This window comes from Citrus sinensis, chromosome 1 (genome assembly GCF_022201045.2).
Source record: "Citrus sinensis cultivar Valencia sweet orange chromosome 1, DVS_A1.0, whole genome shotgun sequence".
NCBI lineage: Eukaryota > Viridiplantae > Streptophyta > Magnoliopsida > Sapindales > Rutaceae > Citrus > Citrus sinensis.
Genome location: NC_068556.1, coordinates 16,573,985 through 16,581,831, shown reverse-complemented (window position 1 = coordinate 16,581,831; position 7,847 = coordinate 16,573,985). Strand labels below are relative to the sequence as shown.

Genomic DNA, 7,847 nt, shown 5'->3' with positions numbered 1-7,847 from the left:
ATCTTATAGCTCAATTTTATCATCAATCAATAAAATTGCACCTACAAAAGTAAAACACAAGTAAATCACTATTATTAAGTGCAAAACATTGATATTAAGGGAAGTAAATCATGCAAAACTAGTGCATAAATTACACTCTAACACAGGAATAAATCAAAGATGAAACAATTTAAATGAAATACTTGAGTCTTTAGATTTATATTCAACACTTTTACTCCTCACAGTCCTCATTCTGGTAAATAGTTATTAAACACTCATTATGCCGGGGGGGGGGGGGGGAATAATCTTCTGTTAAATGTGGTATAAAGTACACGTTGTGCGAAATGATAATAATACTATTGTCAACAATGTAGTGAGACCGTCCACTAAACAACTTAGATGCATTCTCTATCAATATTAAGTTAAAATGAACCATTAATACTAAAGGAGAATTTCTCGGCAATAAATATAGTGTAAAGTACTCATCGTGCCAAACAGTAATGATATTACATTAGGGATTCAGTATCTGTGTAAATTCTAAACAAGATTATTATTGTCTATCAATAGAGTGTTAGCCTATATGGCTATAGATATTGATTTTGATGATAATAAACCACATGTGTTGATTAAACAAAGATTTATGAATTGTGCTTTTATAACAAGAAAATGATGTTATGGAATTAAAATATTTTGGACTAAAATGAAAGTATTTTAAAACCTTTGATATTGTTTTAAAACTTCAGATTTGGACCTATTTGAAAATAATTAAATATTTTGGGTCATTCTATAATTTCACATAGTTTGGGTAAAATCATAATTTCATAAAGTTTTAGGATTGACAAAGCATTATTTAGAAATTCTGAAATTGGACCCATTTGAAAGCTTTCATAACGTTTTGGGTCATAATACAGTTTTATAAAGTTTGGGGTTAAACTATAAATTTAAAAAATATTTCGCTGTAGCAGTTACTGTAGCAAGCGGCTAACCGGATATGGTAAACGGCAATCCGGATTCTGGGCAGTAAGCTTCTGGAGCAAAAACGGCTATCCGAATTTTACAAGCGGCAATCCGGATTTCAAAAGCGGCTAACTGGATTTGACAAGCGACATACTGGATATTCTGAAATTCAAATTTTTGCCTTAACGGTAACATAAAAGTGGCTAACCGGATTCCGTAAACGGTAAGCCGGTTATGACCAAAATGTGCATAACGGCTAGTTTTTTAGCTCAAACTATATAAACTCAAATCCAATTCATTTTCATGTCCTCCAGCAAGCATAAACAAAAAGCACACGAGATATCTTAAGCTTTCAATTTGCAAATCACAAAACACATTGAATCATCTCTTGTTCTTCATTTTTGAATATCTACTCTTTGAGTGAGTTTTGTTGTAACTTTCATTTCTTCATCTTAATTGTAAGTGTTTGAGTGTGTGAGACACTTGAGTTAAGAGATTGGGAGATAATCTCTTTGTTGTAAAGGTTCATTGACACCTTGAAGTCAATTGTAAACAGTTGAAACCTTGGAAAGGCTCGGATAGTGAAATCCTCAAGCTTCGATCGCTTGGAGGCGTGGACGTAGGTGGGGATTGCCGAACCGCGTAAAAATTCGTGTGTTTGTTTTTCTTCTCCCTTACTCATTTGTTATTGTGCTTTTATTGAACTTATTGCTTTCAATTTTATTAAGAAGTTAGATTGTTTGTTGTGTGGATTTGCTAGGATAATTTTTAAAATACTAATTCACCCCCCTCTTGTGTTGCACACTTATATTTCATAGAGATGGCCAATGGGCCGACCAGCACGTGGCACGGCACGGGCACGACACGTGTCTGTACAGCACAGTACGACACGAGCATGTTTCGGTAGGGCATGTGTCACAGCACTGTACACACGTGGCTCGTGCTCAGCTTAGAATTTTAGGCACCTGGGCCTTAAAAGCACGACACGATTAGAGATGGGCTAAGCTCGGCACGATAAAAAAGTACGCAATAAGCACATTTTATTGTTTAATAAAAGTAAACTTAAAATTTTATGATTTTACAAATAACTTGAAATTGAATTTTTTAAATTCATTTAATTATTAGTTTTAAAAAATCTATAACTGATTTACATTTATAATTTATTAGATAAATAATTGATATCATGATTTTAATTAATAAAATTATAAATATCATGATTTTATAAATATGCATTACTATTATTGTGAATTATGATTTATGACTCCATGTAAGTCCAAGTTAACAATTAACTTAACCTGTAAGAAAATTTATTATTATTGTTGTTGTTAAGTATTAAAAAAATTCTAATACTATAAGGTCAAACTTAGTAATTAATATTATATTTTCTTACTATTATTAGTTTATTATTATTAAATATGGACTTCAATTTTGAATTTTCGATTATATTAAATTTGAATAAAAGCATAGACCAAAGAAATGAACATAGACTTGAAAAAAATATGCCACTAGGTTAGTATGTGCCCTTAAAAAATTCTTAAAAAAAAGAAAAAAGCTTATTGGGTTTTTTTTCTTAGGCACTACACGACACGTGTTGGCACGGCACAAATGGGCACAACACGTGTGCTGGGCCAAACCTAAGAAAACATTTAGGCACAGTAAGAAACACATAGTGGGCACGGCACGGCACGGCACGGGCACGAACACGCATGGGCCCATTGGCCATCTCTATCTATCAACGATGAATAAAAAAAATCCATATAAATTAGAGAAAGAGTTAATAAACTTATCACATACCCATGGACTATGTTGCAGCTTCACATTTAACTTGAAGTTGAAGCTAAATTAGCCACTCATATTGAACTAGGGGTAAAATAGTAATTTTATACTAAAAATGCAGAAAATACATGATGGAAAGAGAATTACAAAAAACGAAGCTCAAATTTGGATTTAAAGCTATTGAATTAGAGAGGGGAGTCCTCTATTTATAGATACAACAGGTAAATCATGACCATTAGATGAAAACAACTCTAACACTTTAGATTGCGCCATGTGGCAAGCTCTAATTGGATGGAACAAGTCACCAAGGTTGTGATTAGGTGAACTACATGTAACATACATGTATTTTTGGTCCATCAGTCAATACAAAAGTCAACTAGCATTGATTCATTACATTGCATGCATTGTAAGTTTTTTCTTTGGTCCAATAGAATGCTGCCACATCATCAATCAATGCAATAAAATGCTACCATGTCATTGGTTAATGCCAATTATGATTTTGCTCTTTATGCATGTCCTAAGGTTTTTAGCTATTCTGAGCTCAAAAATGCTACTATCTGTTTTGTTATTTGATTTTTCATTAATTGTAAAATGACCTAAATACCTATTGATAACTCTATGAAATGAGAGTTATTACATCAATTCTAGACTTAAATCAAGATCACTTAGAGAACAAATAAGGTGTTTTTATTACATTTTGGTTATATTTTGCATAAACATTCATTTTAGTTGAGTCTTAATAAGTTTTGCTTGAATCAAAGTAATTTGTGCTCAAAACAGGTGCATAATTGTAGGTTTTCAGAAAGTCTTAATTCAGGAAGGGATGCTGAGACATTAGATTAGCAAGAGGAGGAAATAAGATGGTAATAAAATAAGTAAAGCACAATCGAGAATAGTTCAGTGTTGTAGCTGTTGTTAGAGCAACAAGTGCTATAGCAATCTGGGAGCAATGAAAGAGAAAACTTAGGTGCGGACCAGCTGCAGAATCGCGATCTGCATGCTTCCTAATTTAACTCATGCACGCTCACGGACTTTTGTTTACCCTACTTTGCAGTATAAAAGGGGGGCGTGCACCACATAGAAAGGCGGCAAGGGCATTATCATTAATACATTAGAGAAACGAGGAGAAGAAGATCGGAACAAAAGGAGACGGCTTCAGCAGAATTGAGAATTCCAGCAGAGTTATTTGGATTTGCTTTTTGTTGTTCTCAACTTTTACTCTTCTTCTTTCTTTGATTGTTCTGATGTCTCCCGTGAACAATATATTTATGTTTCTTTTTCTCATTCAGAATATGAACTAGATTTGCTTGTAGTTAAGTGACAAATAATCCAATGGGTTCTTGATTGTTCTTATGTATTGTTATGTCATTGCTGTAGCACTTTACTCTAGTAGTTATTATTAATATAACTGTTATTTCAGTTGACCACCCATTTAATAGTTCTAGTTAAAATAGAGCAGCAAAATGGCATGTTTTAGCGGATATTATTAGAGTATTACTTGATCTTAAGTTAAATTTCCTAGATTAAGTTATCTTGAATCTCATAAGGGCAATACTTGAAGTTAAGATTTGTGACACACTAGACATAGGTGATCACCTTGTAGGGTGGAGAGACTAAAAGGGTCATAAAGCCATATCATGAGTAGATTAGCAACTGGCCATTGCTAGTGTATTTAAGGGTATGAGAGTTCCAATATGCGACAGTTGAGGATGCAGATTAATTATGCCCAGTGCTGTAGCACTTGCCGTAACAACCGGAGTTAACTTGATGAAAAACAGTCAGCCCATAAGGAGAGTTTGATCATTCAACTACCATAATGTCAATTGAATCTTAGACATATTTAATTTAGTTTATTTCATTACGGTATTGTTTTACTTTATTCACTCACAATCATCAATTACAATAGAACTCATTTTACGTTTGTTAACTTCGGACTTAAGTTGGTTTGCACTATTGTGATTGTTATAGCATTTCGAGTAACATCAATCCATGTGGAGATGATCTTGAATATTCATCACTTTATTACTTGTTATGTATAACGATCTTGAATATTTATCACTTTATTACTTGTTGTGTATACTTGCACATTGGCATTAGTAGCAATTGATTATAAAATTTATCAACAAGTTTTTGGCACCGTTGCCGGGGATTGATTGTTTATTTTTGAAGTGTGAAGTAAATCTTGATAGCTCCAATTTGATTTTATTCATTCTATTTATTGGCAAATCAGTATGTGCATGTGCAAAGATAGATCTGTGGTATTCCAATTCGATCCTAAGATTGAAATGACTGTTTGGAGACTGCGAAGAGAACAAATGAATTCAAAAATTATTTCAGACATGAATAATTTGCAGGATGTGGGAAATTTGGACCCTCACGAGCCCTTACAACCAGTCAACATTTAAGAAGAACAGAATGAACATGGTAATGAGAGGCAGCCAGGCAATAATAATATTATTTACATGGCTTCTGACAGAGACAAAGCTATTAGAGATTATGCCGTGTTAACTCCTCAAGTTGTACACCCTGGGATAATCAGATCTGAAGTAGAAGCCGCAAACTTTAAATTGAAGCAAGTGATGTTTCAAATGTTGCAGACAGTTGGTCAATTCAATGGATTGCCAAATGAAGATCCTCATCTCCATCTTAAGTTGTTCTTGGAAGTGAGTGATGCTTTCAAGATTGCTGGAGCAACACAAGATGCCTTAAGACTAAGGCTTTTTCCTTATTCCTTAACAGATCGAGCACGAGCACGGTTAAATTGATTACCATCTGATTCCATCACTACATGGAATAAGTTGGCTAATAAATTCCTAATGAAATATTTCCCACCGACAAAAAATGCAAAATTACGAAATGAGATTACTTATTTCCATCAACTTGAAGATGAAAGTTTGTATGAGGCTTGGCAAAGATTCAAAGAACTGTTCAGAAGGTGTCCTCATCATGGCATTCCTTGTTGCATTCAATTGGAAACTTTCTACAATGGGTTGAATCCTAGTACTAGATTAATGGTGGATGCATCAGTAAATGGAGCCCTGTTATCCAAATCTTACACTGAAGCTTATGAGATTCTGGAGAGAATTGCCAATAATAATTATCAGTGGCCATCAACTAGGCAACCAGTAGTAAGAGGAACAGCATGGGTACATAACATAGATGCAATTACAGCCTTATCAGCACAAGTAACCTCATTGACTAACATGTTAAAGGCCATGACATCTGCTCCAACAGTAGTAAAGCAAGTTGCTGAACTTTCTTGTGTATACTATGGTGAAGAACATAACTTTAATAATTATCCTGGAAATCCAGCTTCAGTAAACTATGTGGGTAATTTCAATCGACAGCCTCAGAACAACCCATATTCAAATACTTACAACCCTGACTGGAAACAACGCCCAAATTTTTCTTGAAACGGTTAGAATCGAAATGCTCCAACATTAAATGGACAAAATAGGAACACTCAACCACCTGGTTTCCATCAACAGAGTCAGGGGCAAAAAAATATTAGTCAGGATCCAATCACTACACTGGAAGCACTGATTAAGGAATACATTACAAAGAATGAAGCAATTGTGCAGAGTCAAGTTGTATCCTTGAGAAACCTGGAAAACCAAATAGGACAACTTGCCACAGCAATAAGTAGCAGAACTCAAGGAAGCTTACCTAGCAACACAGAAGACCCTAGGAGAGAGGGCAAAGAACACTACAAAGTAATTAATTTGAGATCTGAAAAGAATGTTAATATCCTAGTTGATGTGAATAAAAATGGGATGGAATTCAATTAATCACAAAAACCACCTCAAAATGGAAGCATGTTACAACAACCCAACCATCAAGACACTGGTTACATGGGCCAAGCTACAGCAACTTCAGAGGGAACTCAACCAGAACATGCTGAAAAAGAAGTTTCAACACCAGTAGCCATGACCTACACCAAACCAAACAAGCAGAGTTTGGTACCTCCTGAACTACCTAGTAGTTTAGACATCCACCACCTTTCACACAGAGATTCCAAAAGCAAAAACAAGACAAGCAGTTCAACAAATTTCTGGAAGTGCGGAAGCAGTTACACATCAACATAACTTTTGTGGAAGCTTTGGAGCAAATGCCAAATTATGTGAAATTTCTAAAAGATATTTTGGCACAAAATAGAAGGCTGGGAGAATTTGAAACTGTTGATTTAACACAGGAAAGCAGTCATATGCTCCAAAGTAAGATTCCTACAAAAGTGAAGGATCCAGGAAGTTTTACAATACCATACTCTATAAGAACTAGGTACACTTGCAGAGCACTTTGTGACTTGGGAGCCAGTATTAATCTGATGCCATTCTTTGTATTTAAGTAGCTGGAAATGGGGGAATGTAGACCAACAATAGTCACTCTCCAATTGGTTGACATATCTCATGCATACCCTGAAGGAAAATTGAGGATGTACTGGTGAAGGTTGACAAATTCATCTTCCCAGTAGACTTCATTGTACTAGAGGCTATGAATAACCCTAATAAAGTAGAAAATTACAATTTCCTAAGTGTCGTGGATTTTGTTGTAGCAGACAGAATTGACAGATGCTGCAGTAATGAGATCAACAAAATCACCACTTTTGAAGATTTAGAAGAGGAAGATGTTGCAACAAACCAGATAGATTGGAATGAAGAAAAGCAATCTGATAGGCACAATAGGTTTACTAAGCATCTAAATCTTTCAGACAAGGAAGTAAAAACAACTTTACCATTTATTGAATCACCTCATAGTCTTAAATTAAAATTGTTACCTTCACATTTGAAATATGTTTATCTTGGTCAAAACAACACACTCCCTGTAATCATTTCCTCTACCTTAAATGCAGGTCAAGAACAGAATCCAGTAGATTTGCTTGGAAGATACAGAAGAGTAATTGGATGGACCATAGCAGACATCAGGGGGATAAGCCCATGAATATGCATGCATAAAATCCGGTTAGAAGATTGCCACAACAATTCGGTGGAGTATCAGAGAAGGTTAAACCTTATTATGAAAAAAGTGGTGAAAAAGGAAATCATCAAATGGTTGGATGCTGGAATCATATATCTAATATCAGACAGTTCGTGGGTGAGCCATGTTCAATGTGTTCCAAAGAAGGGAGGGATAACAGT

At 34.8% G+C, this 7,847-nt stretch overlaps 1 non-coding gene across 1 annotated transcript; it reads right to left on the bottom strand.

The window, feature by feature from the left end:
- Positions 1-5,557: 5,557 nt before the first annotated feature.
- LOC112499139 (small nucleolar RNA R71) lies at positions 5,558-5,665 on the bottom strand. The gene has a single exon (XR_003066662.1). It is a non-coding gene; the product is annotated as a small nucleolar RNA R71 (small nucleolar RNA).
- Positions 5,666-7,847: the final 2,182 nt, after the last annotated feature.